General features: G+C 47.9%; 1 protein-coding gene across 5 annotated transcripts in view; it reads right to left on the bottom strand.

Annotated features, from left to right (window-relative positions):
• Positions 1–18,087, bottom strand: part of RUNX1 (RUNX family transcription factor 1) — a 253,039-nt gene that overhangs the window by 230,894 nt on the left and 4,058 nt on the right. The gene's annotated exons all lie outside the window — the stretch shown is intronic.

Here is an 18,087-nt window from a genome sequence, read left to right as displayed (position 1 = left end):
TCACACAGACTTGGCTTTCTTTCCTGGCCTTTCTAAGTTCTGAATTCTTACTGTTATCTCAGAGCCTCCATGTTTTCACTTTCAAACTCAGCTAACAATATTGGCTCAGAAGGCGTTGGGTGGGCAAGGGGACAATGTATGGAGACCGCCTGAGAGCCTCAGGCACAGAAGGTGCTAGTAACCCATAGAACCCTGTTCCTTAGTTCAATACACTTCCTGGAGGGATGCCTCCTGGTGTTCCAGGCTGTTCCTTGCTTCAGGCACCTGCAGTGCCTCTCAACCACAGCCCCATCGTTCTCCTCCAATCCTTAACTTGTCTCTTATGGGAATCTTTTGGCCTCAGGAGGAATCCCTTCCTTCCTGGGTTTCAGGCACATCCCTGTTGGCTGTCTGGTCACCATGCTCACCTGTGTGGACGGGCCCCCAAACTCTGCTCCTAGGACTCCTGCCTTCTCCTTATCTCCTCTCTCCAGCCTATGATCTGGTGTCTCTATATGCTGTCTCTGGCCTTGTCTCTTTACGCTGGGTTCTCTTGTCTTTTATCTGGCTTCTTCCTTTTCCTCTGATACTCAAAGCCCTTATGATAGTCTTTAGAACATCTGTTTAAGGTGATAGCTTCCTCCTCCACATAATAAAGAGATTAGGATCCTCTTTTGTAATGTGAAGGTGCTTAGAATAGATACTGGTCTATGATATTGGTCCTTGGGAATCCCCAAATGACCTCTGCCACCATAATTTCTAAGGCCTTTCAGGTTTTCCATCTACCCTTTGACAGGTACTCACTCCCCGAAGACATGCACACTTGCTTCCCCAATTTCAGGGGGAGGGGTAGCACTTTCCAGAAAGCAAAACACCAAGAGGATTGAATAAAGGGCAGAAATACATCTCTACAACAATAACTCTGGTGATAGATAATACGAGGTTGGATTATCAAGCTCGTCATTATTTACATTTGGGGCCTGGTCATTCCCTACTGTAGTGGGCTATCCTGTGCATTGTAAGAAGTGCGATAACATCTTTTGCCTCAACTGGCTAGATCCCAGTACACTTCTCCTATCCTCCCGCCATTTGTGGCCATTAAAAATGTCTCTAGACGACTGTTAAAAACTGAGAACAAACTGAGGGTTGATGGGGGTGGGAGGGAGGGGAGGGTGGGAGATGGGTATTGAGGAGGGCACCTTTTGGGATGAGCACTGGCTGTTGTATGGAAACCAATTTGACAATAAATTTCATATATTGGAAAAAAAATGTCTCTAGACATTGTCAGATATGCCCCAGGGGCAACACTGCCCCTCACCTCGCACCCGCTCCCTCTAGTTAAGACCCACCAATTTAAGATACTTCATGGTGAAAAGCTTGGTGAAGAAAATGGGAAAAGAAATGGGAAATATATCTGGAAAGAAGTTTCCAATATATGGTCTAAACAAATGAATAAGGAGACTGAACAAACAGATCCATGGGAAAGGAACCACAAGAGCAGATCTTAAGGAAAAGGATGAAAATTACAAATATAAGAAGGCATTTATTTGGACAGAGGATCCACTAAGGAATGTTCCTGAATGGAACAAAGAATGAGGGCCAAGCTTGACAGAATCCTTCCTAGCTGCAGATGTGGCTATGGGCAAAGCTGAGTGTATCCATGTGACCTGGGTCCAGGCCTGGCTGAGGGGCATTTAGGTGCAGATGGGCTTTGGGAGAATGGTCGGCGTGCTTAGGAACACAAGATACTCCAGTTGTTCAACAAATACTCATGGTTTCCGAACAGAATGGGGAACACGCGTATGCAACGTCACCTGGCCAACATTTCACTGAAGAACATTCCCCCCTTGATTGAGAGCTATGGAGAAAACATGTTGCATCCACAAGACAGTCTCTGTGTCCACTCACCTTCCCAAGACTTTACCGAGAAAGGCAAAACCGAGACCTTAATGACAAATCTGCTGTAAGTTATTTACCGAGCCTTTTCTGGTTTTCCACTAGTTCTCTTTTTTGGACAGGAAAAAAAAAATGGTTTAGCTTTCCAATAAAAAGGCCTTTTTAAACTGGTAACAGAAGAATAGAGGGCATCCTTTCTGTTGTTTTTTGTTTGATGTCTTAGAGGTAACTCGATGGCAAATGGAGTGGACCTCATTATCCATCCTGAGATAAGAGATTCTCTTGGTCATTGACATTTCTTTTTCCACAAAGGTATTCAATTTAAAGCACAAACCAGTCAACTCAGGAACAGAAAAAGCCCCTTCACTATGTGTTTTTCTCACATGTTTCTTGTGTACTTACCCAGCCTCCCACAGTGGACACCCACCAGACCTTCCAGCCCAACACCCTTTGGACAGAAGTGGGATCAGCCCCATGCAGCCTGCTTCTCCTTACCCTAATATCCCCACATACTCTTTCCTATCCTTAGCTAATCACAAGAGTTAAGGTGGGGAGCCAAGTCTGAGTAGAGGTCTTAATTTCTCACTCCCAGCTGTGGTTGTATGGCTGGAGAGAGACTATCGTGGCCTCTTCTGCCCATACAACTGGGCCTTCTATACCTCAGCAGTAAGCACAAGGCCAGTGGATTTATCCATCTATCTGTTCTGCTGCCTATCCATGCATCTATGAATCCATCCATTCATCCAAAAATTCATCCATGATCCATCTGTCCATCGTCCATCCATCCACCCATTCATCCATCCATTCATCCATCCATCCATCCAACCATCCATCCACCTATCCATCCATCCATCCATCCATCCATCCATCCATCCCTCTGCCCATCTGTCTACTCATTCATCCATCCACCACCCATTCATCCAAACATCCATCCATTCATCCATTCACCCATTCATCCACCAATCCATCTGTCCATCCATCCAACATTTGTTTAGTGCCCACACCTTTTCAGGTGCTATGAGAAAAAGAGAAAAGGATTCATGAGATTATTTCTCAAAGAGCTCAGAGTCTCTGGGAGAATATGTTTAGAAACAGAAAACCTTGAATTACATTTTGGTGAGTACTGCTGTACCTACATGAACTGAATAAATCATAGAACCAGAATGTGCCCTGTTGCAGGAGACCCCAATGGGTACCCTAGAAGTCTTGGCTACTCCTGCATCACTCTGGTAGCCCAATGGCGTCAGGGAGCAAACATAGACTGTGTCCATCTATGTCTATGACAGGGGTGTGGGGATGCCTGCTCTTTTTCCTGCAACGTTTCTAACAGACACACGTCCCACGACTTATAACTCACACACTGACTTCCCTGCACCGAACAACAGCCCCATGGACTGGTTGGCTAACCCTGCTACCAGAAGTTATGGGAGCAATGACAATTGTGCAGAAGAAATCTTTCCCCAGAGAGGATTTGAAAATAATATGCAGAAAAGTGACATTGAAGATGCTTTGGCACTTCTGAAACTTTTGACTAAATCTTCAATGATCTGTAGGTCCTGGAATCTCTCCCTACCTGGTCTTTTTGACTACTTTTCTCCTAGATATCTAGAGCCTTCATCAAAGACATGCTGAGAGTACCCATATGAAAAAGGAAATAAAATGGGTTGTTCAAAATCAGGATTCAGAACTGCAGCCTCCTGAGCTTCTAATAGTTTTGAAATAGTTAAGAGCTCTGTTGCTGTCAAGTATTTCCCTTGATGTCTGTAATGAGAGGCTAAGATCACTCATTTTTACTTTATTCCAAAGGACATGAGTGCCCAGGTTACACCCTCTCTAGAAGACTGTCTCTTAAGTATGCGTAGTTTAGCGGTTAAGCATTCAGGACCCCAAACCAGACTAGGGTGGTGCCCCACCATGCCACCTCCCAGCCGCGTGCACCTCGATGAGTTTTGTGGCACACTGTGCCCCCAGTCCCCCATCTGCAAAACGAGGAGATTAACTGTCCCCCTGTGTAGGTGACAACAATGATGTAAGTGCCTATTTGTAGGCACCTAACACAGGGCCTGGCCCTTGGAAAATGCTACATAATAGTGCTTGCTCAATACAACTGGACATTCCCCAATGCTTTCTTGTCACTTCCTATGGGATGACTTCTTCCTGCTGAGCTTTAATCATTGTGTATGTCAACCACAACAGCCTGGATGCGTTGTCCCAGGAGTACCTAATTTTCCCTCTCTTGCCCTAGAAAAACTCTTGAAGGTCAGGTTAACAGGTCTGATTTCTTCTAGAAAGTAATCCCAATTTACTAATTCTTTCTTGTTTGTCCTCAGCAGACTGGAATCTTAAGGTACCCTTGATTCTCTGCTCTTAATTACGGGAACTATGGCTGCCTGCCCTAATTTCAAGGCCCTTGCTCATGGACCGTCCCTTTTGGTGGACAGCCTGAGCCAGCGCTGGAAGATGGGGACCAGCCAGGTGTGGTGGATACAAACATGTCGGAGAGGGTCAGAATCACCACATTTTTAAAATTTCCTGACCCATAAGTAAATGGGAAGCACCAATAATGGATTGGTCCCTAAGGTTTCTCCGGAGCAGTGGCTCTCAAACAAGGGGTCATTTCATCACTCAGAGGAGATTTGGCGATGACTGGAGACGTTTTTTTGTTTGTCCCAGCTTGGGGTGGTGATGCTTCTGGCATCCAGTGGGTGCAGGCCAGGGATGCTGCTAGACGGCTCCCAACACACAGCACAGTTTTAACGAACAATAGTCTGGTCCCCCAGGTCAACAGTGGTGAGGGTGAGAAACTTTGCACAGAATTAACAGAAGGCGAATTCGCAGCCTGCAGGATGCCTTTCACTTAGAAGGTCAGCACGGAAAGATCTCAAACATCTGCCCTCTCATTTCCCAGGTGGGACCTGGGAGCGGGAGATCACGTGCAGGGGTGCACACAGCTAGAGCCGAGACCCGCGTCAGCCCAGGGCTCTCTGCCCCCCGCTCCACACTGCATCCCATGCCTGAGCCACAAGCTGCTGGCCCGTGGCTGAGCCAATGGATCCAGTGGACCTGCTGATCCAATCCATCAGATGCCCCTGTGCGTTCACGTGAGTGCCAACATCAGGGTTCGCTTTGCAGAGTTCGCTTGCCGTGGTGTGTAAAGACGAAAGGGGGGAAATCAAGCAGAGTGGTGTCTCGCAAAAAAAAAAAAAAAAAAAAGGCAAATCAGGTGGGCAGTCAAAGCCCCACTACCCCAGGTGAATTCAGCTACAGTTTGCCACGTATTCCGGTATTCCTAACTTAGTCCTCATGGCAACCTAGCAGGTAAGCACTGCCACCACCCGCTGCTCAGAGGACGAGAGGAGGCCCAGAGAAGGTAAGCAGGTGGCTCAAGGCGACAACGGGAAGGGCAGAGCTGGGCTCTCTGACCCGGCGGGCCGTGACCACCGCCCGCCCTGTCTGGGGATACGAGTGGGTAAGCCAGCGACATCCGGACTGGGCTCTGCCTCCTGCCAGCCCTGTGGCCTGGGCTGTTCCGTGTGCCTTTTTTATTGTTGTCAAATGGGGGATTAAGAGCCGTACTTATCTCATAAGGTTTTTATTGAAAGGGATCATGGTGGCAATGTGCCCGCTGCATCGTAAGCACCCGGTGAGTGTTGGTGAGTGTTGGTGAATGTCATTAATAAGCAGCCGTGAGACTGAACTGTCATCTGCGGCACAAGCCAGAAGCCTTCCCAGCGGGAGCACAGAGGGCACGTGACTGCACTGAGTCTGGCGGTGGGGGCTCCTCCCTCTCATCCTCCTGGTCCAGAACCTGTCCAGGGCCAGGCAGCAAGGTCCTTCCCTGCCTTCTACTCCTTTGGGCCACGTTACCGAAACGTGGAATGGACAGATGAGGCGGTCATTTCTGTGTGAGTGACAGGATCGAGGCTGGCCTGACGTGGTTGACGTGGGCAGCTAGGGCCTCCGAGGGAGGCCACTGGGAGCCTGGGGGCCAGGATTCCCCAGGAAGGACCAGAGCCTGTCTGAAGGTCAAGCGGAGACCACGGAGGGAAGACGGCGGAACGGTGAGAGGGAGGGAAGCCGGGCCGGGGCAGGCTGGGCTGGGCCCTGGGGTGTGTGCAGATCACCCTAAGTAACCATGCGAGGGTGTTTTCTGAGTCACAAGAATTCCCCACATATAATCTCTAGCGCATGGAGATTTTTTTTCCCTGTCATTTGCACACTCTGCATAAGGAAAGCAACTCTTTTGAGGTGATACAGAATCACCTTTCCAGAGGAGCTTTATTAGTTTACTATTATTTTTTATTGTGGAGAATAATTAGCTTGAGCGCCTTTTAATTTGTTCCCATTAAGATGTTTGCATAGCAGCAATTAGAGCCTGGCGGGCTCCCTGCCTTCTTGGTGAGCAGGGGCCTCTCGCTGGCTGTGAGCTGGCTTTGGCGGGGGGGGAATGTAATTAATTCTTGCGGCCTTTGCCACGTGGAGAGCCCAAGGAGAAAGGGAAGGAACTTTCCTTCTGTGACTCTGTGGTACTGGCTGTAGACTAATCAGATGGGAAATGCCTTTTTATACTAATAAGGTTAAAGAGAAAACGAAAACCTCAAACCCACCTACTTGAAAACAGGATTTGTAATGATGTCGGAGCACTGGCAACATGGACTTCTGAAATGACAAATGTCTCTGCCGAAGGGTGGAGAGGCTGTTCTCAAAGCCTCACCAACCAGTCAGTGGGTCTCTTGCTGTGCATCTGGCCCCCGGTGACGTGGAGGGTCCTGTTTACAGGAGGGGTCGACACTTCTTGGTGTCACAGCTGAGTCCGCTGCTTCCGCGGTAGAATTTTTATCTCGGCCATGGGAATAATTGGATGTGGGCGTTTGCTGGGACCTTCACTGGAACCCTGACCAGGGTCAAGGTCATGACAGTGCAGGCTTTGGGGGGGCTCCTTGGCTTCCTAAAGGATGAACTCAGGTATGAGACCCCTGATTACTGGGCAGATCATTCTGTGGGCTCTTCTGTATGTGGGTCCCGGGACGCAGACCAGGATGCGGCAAGAGAGCCACCTAGGGCGCAAAGTTTAAGGAGGCGCTGTCTCTCAAAGTCAGGCCGGCCTGCGGGGTCAGCCCACCTGTGAGTGAGCACCTCCTGAAGACTTTTTTGCAAAGTGCCTTGCTGTCTCACCGGAGTGCCACCCCTGGCGGGCTCCCAGACTGATGGATTAAGACAGATGGCTGGGGAGAAAGACTTAGGGCTGGTTTCTCCCCACCCAAAGTAGCATCCCGCCATTGCCTTGGGAACAGGTCATTCAGGCGTACAACCTGGTTTGAGCACCAGTGACTTAGAGAAGCGTCTCTCGTGCACTGCCCTGGAACCACATGAATGTCTCCCTTGGGGGCAGCTCTGATGGGGCGGGACCACCATGAGGGTAAAAGTGAGCCGGGCATCGGTGACGCGGATGGGAGGGACCCACGCCGCTGAATGCATCCAGAGACATGGAAGCAGTCCAGGATAATGGATGGTACCCCGGCTCAAGGCCGCCTGAGGTTCAACCTCTCCTCTCTCCCAGCACACACGGTGTCACCTGCTGAACAGGGGCCTCGACTCGGCTCTAACTCTGTCGGGTGTCGAACCAAGAGAAGGGCAACTTCCCGACAGGCAGAACGTGGGCTCGGCAGTGAACTCCTCCACTTGCCCCTGGCTCCCTCATTTACATTCAGCCCCACCTCGCGCAGGTTACCTAACCTCTGCGTGCCACGCTTCCCTCGGTGAAATCTGATTAGCGACGAGAATTCCTGCTCACAGGTTTTCGCGGAGGATTTCATGAGGTGACACAAGCAAGAGCTTGGCACCAATGCGGTGCTGGTACACAGTTGATGCCCAATAAATACCAGCTTTCCTATGACCAGTTCAGCCTTGTTAAGCTCAGCCCTCTGCCACGAAGCCCTAAGATCATTTCTGCGCTGTTACAGGAGAAGTAGAGCTGGTAATTCGTGCTCGTCCGTGCCCGGCCACAGGGCCCCTCTCTGGGCTCGGCAGAGGTTTACTCTCCCGCCGTAGCCCCTGTTCTACACATCTTCCGTGGCATTTCTCGGGGCTACTTTTCACCTACTGTCTCCTCCTGTGTCTGCTGCTTCATGTTTTACCTCAAAGCTTTGGACAACCTTCCAAAGTAGGGATCGTTGCCCCCGCTTTACAGATGAGAAACCCGGGCCCCGCACGTTCGGGTGGATGGCTCAAATTCACGCAGGTGGTGAGTGCGGGTGATGGGGTAGAAACCAACCCCCTGACCTCAAAGCCCCGGGACCCCCGCACCACCCCTCCTGGCGGATCAAGACCTGGCGATCAAGAACACTTGATTCCTTCCGGAGTGAGGCTTATGCTTATAAACATCCGTCGAAGAGTCCAAGTGAAGGAATAAAGGTCTGCTTGTAAAAGCTGAGTCCCAGTTAGCAATTTGTAGGCGTCCACAACTTTTCTGTGTCAAGTTGGGGTATTCTTGGAGGAGAAGGGGAAAGCATCACAACTTGCACTTTTAGGTGTATCTTATTTTAATTTCCATTTTTAGGCTGTCTTTTATAATGCGTATACCATAATTATATCAGCACAGAAGTGCAGGCATGTAATTTATAAGTAAATCGCTATGCAAAGGTTTTCGGGTACGCTAATTAAGTTTTATTTATGTGTCACATGATCGAGAGAGGTTGGAAGTGACTTTCGACTTTCAGAAGCTCCTGTTCCCCCTAGAAAAGGTTTTGTCCAATTCAGTCCATCATGGGGAGAAATGCCAGTGGGCCGTCTGAGGTGTGTGAATTTTGAGTGCTGGCCTCTGCGAGTGTGCGAGCGTGTGTGAGAGAACGCTCGAGAGAGGAAAAAGCCTTTACTTTTCTTGAGAGAGGCTACTCGAGACCATACATACTTTGAATCAGGAGTGCGGTGAGGACAGATATCCCTGATGGGGGTTGTAGCCTGGGTTCAGATCTGGTGGGAAGACAGCGTTCTCCTACTTCCCAAGGGCCCTTCGAGAGCTGGAGGCTGGCAGCCTTAGCCAAAGCCATCTCTCCCCTCTCTGCGTGAGCATGCTCGCTTGCAGTTCCTCTGGTTTTTCAGATTTCACCAGAGACTCTCATTAAAACCAACCTGGTTAACCCTAAAATTGCTTAAGGGGGCGGCGGGTGTGCGGTGGGCAGCTTAGCGAAGGCACTGCTGGGTTTACCGGTAAAAGAGAACATGCAAACCACAGGGTGGGTGAGAACATCCAAATCACATCAGGGCGGAGGAGGCCCTTCTCTCTTCCTAACGCGCGCACCTCAGCTGCGGACTCCGTATAAATTCCTCTGCTTAATGTGTCCCCACAATGAAAGGGATTTAGCCTGTAAAGGGCTGTGGCGTCCGACCAAGGAAAAGAGTAATTAAGGAGGATTAGGAGAGGTGTCTGCTAATTATTGAGACTCCCAGGTGGAATCTGCCACCAAAGTCCAGTAGCTACAAAATGCTAGGGGCCAGGGGCCAGGCAGAGCCAATTCCGGGGTCTTACTCAGGTATTGACCAGCTGTGACCCCTCAGAAAAGTGAAGGTCTCTGGGGTCCTAGGCAGAGAGATGTCTAAGATCACTCCAGCCACAGTATATATTATATGTTATATGTTCCATGTGATGTGCTATTTATTATATGTTATATGCATATATTATATATTATACATAGTTGCATTTATAGATTTATGTATTATATAGTTATATATTATACACACAGTTGCATTTATATATTTATGTATTGTATATTATATATTTATATATTGTATATTATACATATAGTTGTATTTATAGATTTGTATATAATATATATTATACATTTATATATTGTATGTTATATATTATACATAGAGTTGTATTTATAGATTTGTATATAATATATATTATACATTTATATATTGTATGTTATATATTATACATAGAGTTGTATTTATATATTTATTGTATATTATATATTATACATATAGTTGTATTTATAGATTTGTATATAATAGATATTATATATTTATATATTGTATGTTATATATTATACATAGAGTTGTATTTATATATTTATATATTGTATATTATATATTATACATACAGCTGTATTTATATATTTATGTATTGTATATTATATATTATACATACAGCTGTATTTATATATTTATGTATTGTATATTATATATTTATATATTGTATATTATATATTATATATACAGCTGTATTTATATATTTATGTATTGTATATTATATATTATACATACAGTTGTATTATACATATGTAGTTTCAAATGCCAACTGAAACTATATAGAGCTATATATGTAAAACTATATACACACACACACAATTTAGAACCATTAAACAGGACGATGTCTCATAGTTCATTTGTTATTTAAACATATTCACACACCTCCATGACACAGATACAATGATTGCTTTGTTTTGAACACAACACACAAAAAAAGGAGCTTTTTTTTTTTTATTTTTAAATATGAAGCAATGATGTAGGATGATTGGCAGCTGAACAGAATTTCCATTGTTGGCGTTTGTGTGTCTTTACACGACCCCACACCCTTCAAAGTCCTAATATTTGCTTAAGGTTGTTTAATACTTGTTCTTCCGCTCTAAAACTTTGGGAGTCATGGCCACCCTGATCTTTATAAATAATAGATTCAATAATGAGAGAGTTGCCGCCTGAGTTTCTCTGTGCATCCTTGTCAGTGCTATGTAATTTCATTTTTACCCTTTCCCACCACATTATGTGCTCCAGCCTGTAAAGGGCTGGGGGTGGACAGAAGTTTCCAGAAGGCCAGAGCTATTTTTCCTTCCTCGCATTTTCTCCAGACCCTTGCAGGGGATTTTATACATGTATGCAGTTTCAGATTTTTATAAATTATACCCTTGCAAAGTGGGTGAGTGTCAAGTTCAGCTGTGGCCACTGGGGAGGCGGCTGGGGCCTCCCAGATGCAGCCTGCAGATGGTGTGTGGAATGAGGGGCTTGGTGCACGTAGTTCAAAGCGCAGCAGAAGCTGTGTAATAAAAGGCAGCAAACTGTGGTTGATGTGAAGACTGCTTCTGGAAAAAAATGGCCCCCAAGCCAGTGTACTTCAGCTCATCTATGTTTTCTTTTGCACATGTTGAGGCTACAAGAAAAAATAACCACTGAAGTGTATGCACGCTTAGAAAAAAAATGCAGAGCAAAAGGAAATTGCTCTTTCCCTGAGCAATGAGAGAGCAGCTCTGATGTTTCAGCTCCCTTAGAAAGCTCACCCCAGGGTGGCCCGTGAGCCCAGATTGCCATGCAGCACGTTCCAGATTCTAAGTGACCCGTTTCCTTTTTTAAACATACTTCCTTTTGTAGCAACGTGGATGGAACTGGAGAGTGTTATGCTAAGTGAAATAAGTCATACAGAGTAGGACAGATTCCATATGTTTTTACTCCTATGTGGATCCTGAGAAACTTAACAGAAGACCATGGGGGAGGGGAAGGAAAAAAAATGATTAGAGAGGGAGGGAGCCAAAACATAAGAGACTCCTAAAAACGGAGAACAAACTGAGGGTTTATGGGGGTGGGAGGGTGGGGTGGGTGGGGGATGGGTATTGAGGAGGGCACCTGTTGGGATGAGCACTGGCTGTTGTATGGAAACCAATTTGACAATAAATTTCATATTTAAAAAAAAGAGAATAAAATGGTGACACAGCCATTCATATAAAAAAATAAAATAAAAAAATAAACATACCCCTATGTGGCCAACTGGCTACCGCAATATGTTTTAGATATTTCTTTAAGGTCAACAATAACAACAACAACAAATGTCTGAAACCCTACACACTTTCAGAAGAACTTAAGTGTTGATCTGATATACTAATATAGACTAATAGAGCTCTCCAGGACAGGTAGAAACAGAAGTTTGCTTTTGGTGCCCCTGGGCTATACTGATTTCATTTCTTGCTCATCTAATGACTTCATTCTCCATCAGACATCAGAAAAAGTTTCTTTGGAAGAGTCACAGTCTTTGCTGAGGACACGTCAAATCCCAGGAGTAAAAGTGGGACAGTCAGCCGGGAAGGGAAAGTAGCTACATGTTTGCAAATGTCATAGCCACATAGTTCTTTCTCCCAATGGACGTGGTTTCTTTCTTTCTTTTTTTTTAAATTTTTTTTTAATGTTTATTTATTTTTGAAGGAGAGAGAGAGAGAGAGAGACGGAGTGTGAGTTGGGGAGGGGCAGAGAAAGAGGGAGACACAGAATTCGAAGCAGGCTCCAGGCTCCGAGCTGTCAGCACAGAGCCTGACGCGGGGCTCAAACTCACAAACCGTGAGATCATGACCTGAGCCGAAGAAGTCAGACGCTCAACCACCTGAGCCACCCAGGCGCCCCTTAATGGGCGTGGTTTCAAGATTTGGCAAGTTGAGTCCTTGATTTAGAATCCTTTTAACACGGGCTGTGAGTTTATACAATGAAGCATCAGTTTTGAAATCAGTGGAGCCATTGAACAAACCTAACTAGCCAACTGAGATTTCTATTTTGGGGGCTCTTTTACCTTCGGGCCCCCAACACGCCTGGGAGAGCTCCCTGTTTAGAAAGAAGTCCATCTGAAAATAGACACATAAGGACCTCGGACCACTGGCATACACAAGATCAGCGGGTTCTCTAAGTGAACATCGATCATACAGCAAGACGAAATGAGAGATTTACATTATTGCTTATTTCAGGGAAACACTGTGTAAAGATTTTTTTGTTTTCCTTATTGAGGCACTGGCTTGCAGGGAGGTAGTTTGCATCCAGACTGAGGAAGTTGACAGGGCCGGTCGTTACGAAGCAGAAATAATCTATCACTTGCAGAAAACAAGGTGTGAATAAGTACTCTATCTCTTAGATAGAGGGTTATTATCTGGTTGTTTTATTTCCGTCACAGATAAAAACGTCTTGAGGTAAATTTAAGGAGGGCAAGTTAAAAAAAAAAGTTCCTCTCAAGAAATTCTATAGAAAAGAATCCTCTTAATAATAATAATAATAATAATAATAATAAAAGTATGGGGCGCCTGGGTGGCTCAGTCGGTTGAGCGCCCGACTTCAGCTCAGGTCACCATCTCATGGTCTGTGGGTTCGAGCCCCCTGTCAGGCTCTGTGCTGACAGCTCGGAGCCTGGAGCCTGCTTGGGATTCTGTGTCTCCCTCTCTCTCTGCCCCTCCCCTGCTCGAATTCTGTCTCTCTCTCTCCTTCTTTCAAAGATAAAACCTTAAAAAACAAAAGTTGCAGCGTGTCGAGTCGTGAGCTTTTGAGCATGCAAAGGAGCAGGGCGAGGGAAAAGTAAACTATTTCCAGTTACTGACAGATACTTCGGTCCCCCAGGCCAGATGTGGTGGCTCTCACATAAGCAGCACTCCCATGGACATGAGGCTGTCTGCTTGTCTTCTCTCACCCGAGGGGCAAGTGTGACAAAGAGAATAAGTGTGACCTTGACTCCCATTTAACCAGCTCCGGGCCCCGCCCCATCCTGTCTCCAGAGGATCATGAAGATCCAAGGAAGAACCCGGGGTTGCCCCATATGTATTTTCAAAGCACTGCCGACATGGAAAGTGTTGGGACAGATGAGACGAGATGTCGTCAGGGAGCAGGCGGTCTAGGGAACAGCGTTTTGCTGTCCTGGAAGGTGCTGCATGGGGCTCACTGGACCCCCCTTCCCAGCTGCCCTCCCCCTCTGCTTCCCTTCCCTCTCAGGGCGGGAAAGTGACAACCCCACCGTCCCAGACACCTTCCAAGCCTGAGGTCTTGTGACCTGGGTCTGGCCCACAAGACATCCAAGGGGAAGTTTGCAGAGAAGGGCTTCTTCCTCTGCTGAACAAAAAGCCTCATGAAGAGAGGGTCTGGGCCCTCGCTCTCCTTCCTGCCTGGACAGAGCTGAGGTTCAGGCCCAAACACAGGAGCACCCCGGCCCCTCCCAACCAGCCGTGGGTTGTCCTCCCGAACCGCCTGCCGCAGGAGATGGGCCAATACCCGGCTGCTGAAACCGCTGGAGTCAGCTTTTCCTAAATATGCAGCCAAATGTAATTCTCACTGATAAACTCTGGCAGGAGGTTTGCACTTTGCACGTCGCTGTGATACAATTCATTACCGTAATCATCTTTTGGATACGTAGTTTATTTCTCTGTCTTAGTTTCTTCTCTCTCTTGCACGGCATCGTTGGGGGCATCATTGGGCGTTATCGGGAGAGTGGAGGGGAAGGAGAAGGGAGAGAGAGATTCAGAAAGCTAAGAGAGCATGAGAGTGGGACAAAGAGGGGGAGTCTGCAATCCAGAGGAGTGTCGAAGCACACTTTTCGAGCACGCCAGTAGTTACTTGAGGTTTTGCGTTCGGTTACGTGTTCAGGAATCATCCATCGTTCTCCAGAAGCACTCTCTGACTGTGTGCAGGGCCTGCCAAGCTCTTAAAGGAAACGGTCCCTTTCGACTACCGTGGGCCATCATAGTTATGACATTTTTTGGTGGGGAAGGGACAGGCCCAGGAAGACACATTGCTTAAGCCTTATTTTACTCAGGAAATGCGGGGCATTGGTGGCACCCAGGAGGAGGGATGGGGGAAGTCAAGGAATGAGAGTCACAGGGCAAGTGTTATGCAGATTTTAATCTCTGTTCAGGGACCAGAGCAGCTTCTGGAGAATTCTCTTAAAGAGCGGGAGTTAGAAGGAAAATTTTTCAAGCCAATGTGGGAAAATGCTGTGCGTGTACGAATTGGTAGGAGGCCTATTTCCTATCAGGAAATAAAATAATTAAAAAAAAAATAGCCGCTTCGTGTCGCCAGAAGAGGAGCCTCTGTGATGTGCTACAGGGCAGCTCTCTGACGCGTTCAAAGATTTTGAACAGGAACTTTGTAACTCGGAGGCCGGCGCGTCTAGAACATTACCAGCCCCTTTTGGTAGAAAACTGAGACACAGAGACATTCAATGACTCATCTAGGTCACTAGGAAGCTACCTGAGAAACTGAAAACGAGCTGGAGCTTCCTGTGCGGCCTCTGCTCCCTCCCCCAGTGACAGAAGCAGACAGGGCTTCTCCATCTCTGGGCTTTGATAAAGTGGGTGATCAGAAATGTCTCAGAGGCGCACGAAAATAGGCAGCCTCTCAGAGGCCTGGAGAACTTGCGTGGGGTTCAAGGGCGAAATGGCTTTTTCGTTAAGAAGGGCCTTGAGGAAAATCAAGCTACACCAGGGCTCTCGGGGAGGAGATACATTGGTCAAGGTTGATGTTACAACACGCCCCAGTCAGCCTCCATATTTAAAAGGCACACTGGTGGGGCGCCTGGGTGGCTCAGTCGGTTAAGGATCCCACTTCAGCTCAGGTCATGATCTCGCGGTTCGTGAGTTCGAGCCCCGCGTCGGGCTCTGTGCAGACAGCTCGGAGCCGGGAGCCTGCTTCGGATTCTGCGTCTCCTTCTCTCTCTGCCCCTCCCCTGCTTGCACTCTGTCTCTCTCTGTCTCTGTCTCTCTCTCAAAAATAAATAAACATAAAAAAATAAAAAACTATAAAAAATAAAAGCCACAATGATTGAGTTGAGCTATACAAAGGGTCCAGGCTTCTCTCCTGTCCTCTCTGTGGGTACTTCCGAGTGAGGGAAGGGTGATGTGACGATGGGAAAGCCATCGGGCTGACTTACTTAGCACCTCCCACACCCCACTGGGGTTCCCGCTGCTTCACCTTTGCCCAGACCGTACATCACCCCCCGCCCCAGCCTAGACCACCCTTCCCTCTCTCCTCTCAGTTGCTGCCTAATACTTAACTGCCTGTTTCTGTGACTGTGCCAAGCACATTACACAGGTTACTGAATTCAGTCCACACAGCTGCATTAGCCATAGGTACGACCACTACCTCCTTGTTTTGTAGACGAGGAAACCGAGGCTCACGAGAGAAGCTGCTTTCGCTATTCGGCTAAAGCCAGAAAAATGGAAAGGAAAAGTCCATCATCCCTGGGCTGTCCGTGCCTGGTCCACCTATAGCCCACCGCCCCGCCTTGTTCTCTCACTGTTCCCATCAACTCCGGGCTCTCTCTACACCGACTCCCAGCCGAGGGCTGGTGTCTCTAATAGAGTCTCCGTGTGTGGTGGCCTTGGAGCCTTCCTCGGCCCCGGGTATCAGACCCAGCCCCGCTTTCTCTTTAAGGGGGCAGGTCTCTCCTGAGCACACATCTCAGGGCTAGTTTGAGGGAACGAAAGAAACTCCTGGCTCCTGATTTCTTTCCAAAAGCTCTCCAAGGGTTCTGGCTGTTTCGCTCCTGGGTCGGCTGCCGTTTCTGAAGACACTTCGGCTACTGCTTGTTCACTGGGCCTGCACTTGGTGTGCGAGCAGATGTGGGGCCTCCTGCGGCCTGACACCCTCCCCCACCCCCCACCCCCCCACCCCCGCCATCCACCCTCGCTGCTGAAGTGTGCCTTGCAAGGACTCTGAAATTCGGGGACAGTCCCCCTGGAGGAAACAGAACCGAGGCCTGGCTTCTTCTGGGGACAGCTTTTTGCTCTTTTAAAACTTAAACGCTCCAGAATTGCTTTGTCATTTTCAAAGGTTTGTTAGCGTGCAAAGAAACTAAATGGCGAAACGTGCGATTGTGAGCTTAGATCGATTTTTGGCACCTTTTTTTTTTCCCCCTCTCAGTTTCAAAATGTGTGGGCAGTTTCAAGATGTGAGGCTCCGTTTTGCACGGGGTAGGGGGCTAGGGTCTGAGTCTTCAACATCCGGGAGGGGCCCTAGGAAGGGTATGGTTTCCTGGTGGGCCAGAAGCAGTCAGATTTGCTAAGACGCAGGTCACGGGTTGAATTGGGTCCCCTCCAAAATTCATAGGTTGGAGTTCTTAACTCCTAACACTTCAGAATGTGACTGTATTTGGAGGCTGGGTTTTTACAGAGGTGATTACTGGTAAATTCAGGGCGGACCCTGATGCCACAAGCCCGGTGTCCCTATAGGAAGGGAGATTGGGACACAGATATACACGGAGAGGATCGCGCGAACACACAGGGAGAAGACGGCCACCCGCGAGCCAAGGAGAGAGGCCTCAGAAGAAACCAATCCTCCCGGCACCTTGAAGCTTTCCAAAAATAAACCTCGACCAGACTTCTCAATGAGACTTCTGGTCTCCAGAGTCATGAGACCATACATCTCCATTGTTTTAGCCACCCAGCCTGTGATGCTTCTCCATGGCGGCTCCAGAAAAATAATACAGAATTCACACCTTTCAAACTACGGATGCCCAAGTTAATCTATGGCTTTCTGTGATCTTGACTCTTCGGTCGAGCCAGAAGCGTCTTGGCGAAGGTTTTTCTGAAAATAGTGGCACACAGAGGCTCCCAGAGGAGCACGCTTCACTCAGCCTCGTATTTTGCCATTCCCTTTGAAAGATACCCTCCAAGAAGACAGTCGTGAGTCAGCCTCGCTGAGATTTTTTTTTTTTTTTTTTTTTTTTTTTTTTTTTTTTACCTGTGGTTCTAGGAACTCAGAGGCATATTAGCATTCGGGCTTTGCATAGACTACTAAGCCACTTCTAAGAACAAGGCTACCTGAGGCACTGTGCAAAAGTTCGCATGTGCCACCCCTTTCCTCTTTCACATCTACCACTTGCCCTGGGGGCCGACGCCTTGGGCCTCGTGGGGGGGACACCAGCGTGGGTTCTGCAAGAACCCTGCGGCTCGAACCACGCGTGTTCTTTCCTCCCAGGGAACGTCCGTCACGTCTAACCTTCTCACCTAAGCAAATGAAGTGAGAGTGTGGGGCGGCATGGTGGGAGCAGAGAGGCATTCTCTGTGGTAGACCACATTCATTTTGCATGCCACTCTTTTAGACCCTTGCTTGCCTCTCAAGGCAAGGGAACAGTGGTTTGCTTGGTCCCACCCCTCTCGTTCCTCCCGGTTTCCACATGGATGTCTCTGCCGAAAATGAGCTACAGGTTTCCTTCTGTGAGGATTGCACGGACTGATCAAGTACCGTCCCAGGAGGAAAACCAGGCGTTGTTTCCCACCCCCGCAGTTCAGAGCTCCAGGGAGGGAACATTCGCCACAGATTTTACATAGCAAGAAATGACCACGGGGCTGAGCGCTGCTAATGGCCAGTCTTCGGGAATGTGGCTAAGAACACCGAGAGAGAACCATTTGCTGGAGATGACCAGACACGATTCTCCTAGCATCGCGCTCTCAGGCAGGGCCCAAGAGGCCCCGAAAGCAA

The sequence above is a fragment of the Panthera tigris genome, chromosome C2, assembly GCF_018350195.1.
Source record: "Panthera tigris isolate Pti1 chromosome C2, P.tigris_Pti1_mat1.1, whole genome shotgun sequence".
NCBI lineage: Eukaryota > Metazoa > Chordata > Mammalia > Carnivora > Felidae > Panthera > Panthera tigris.
Note: the sequence above shows the minus strand (reverse complement) of the source record. Positions and strands in the feature narration are given on the sequence as shown.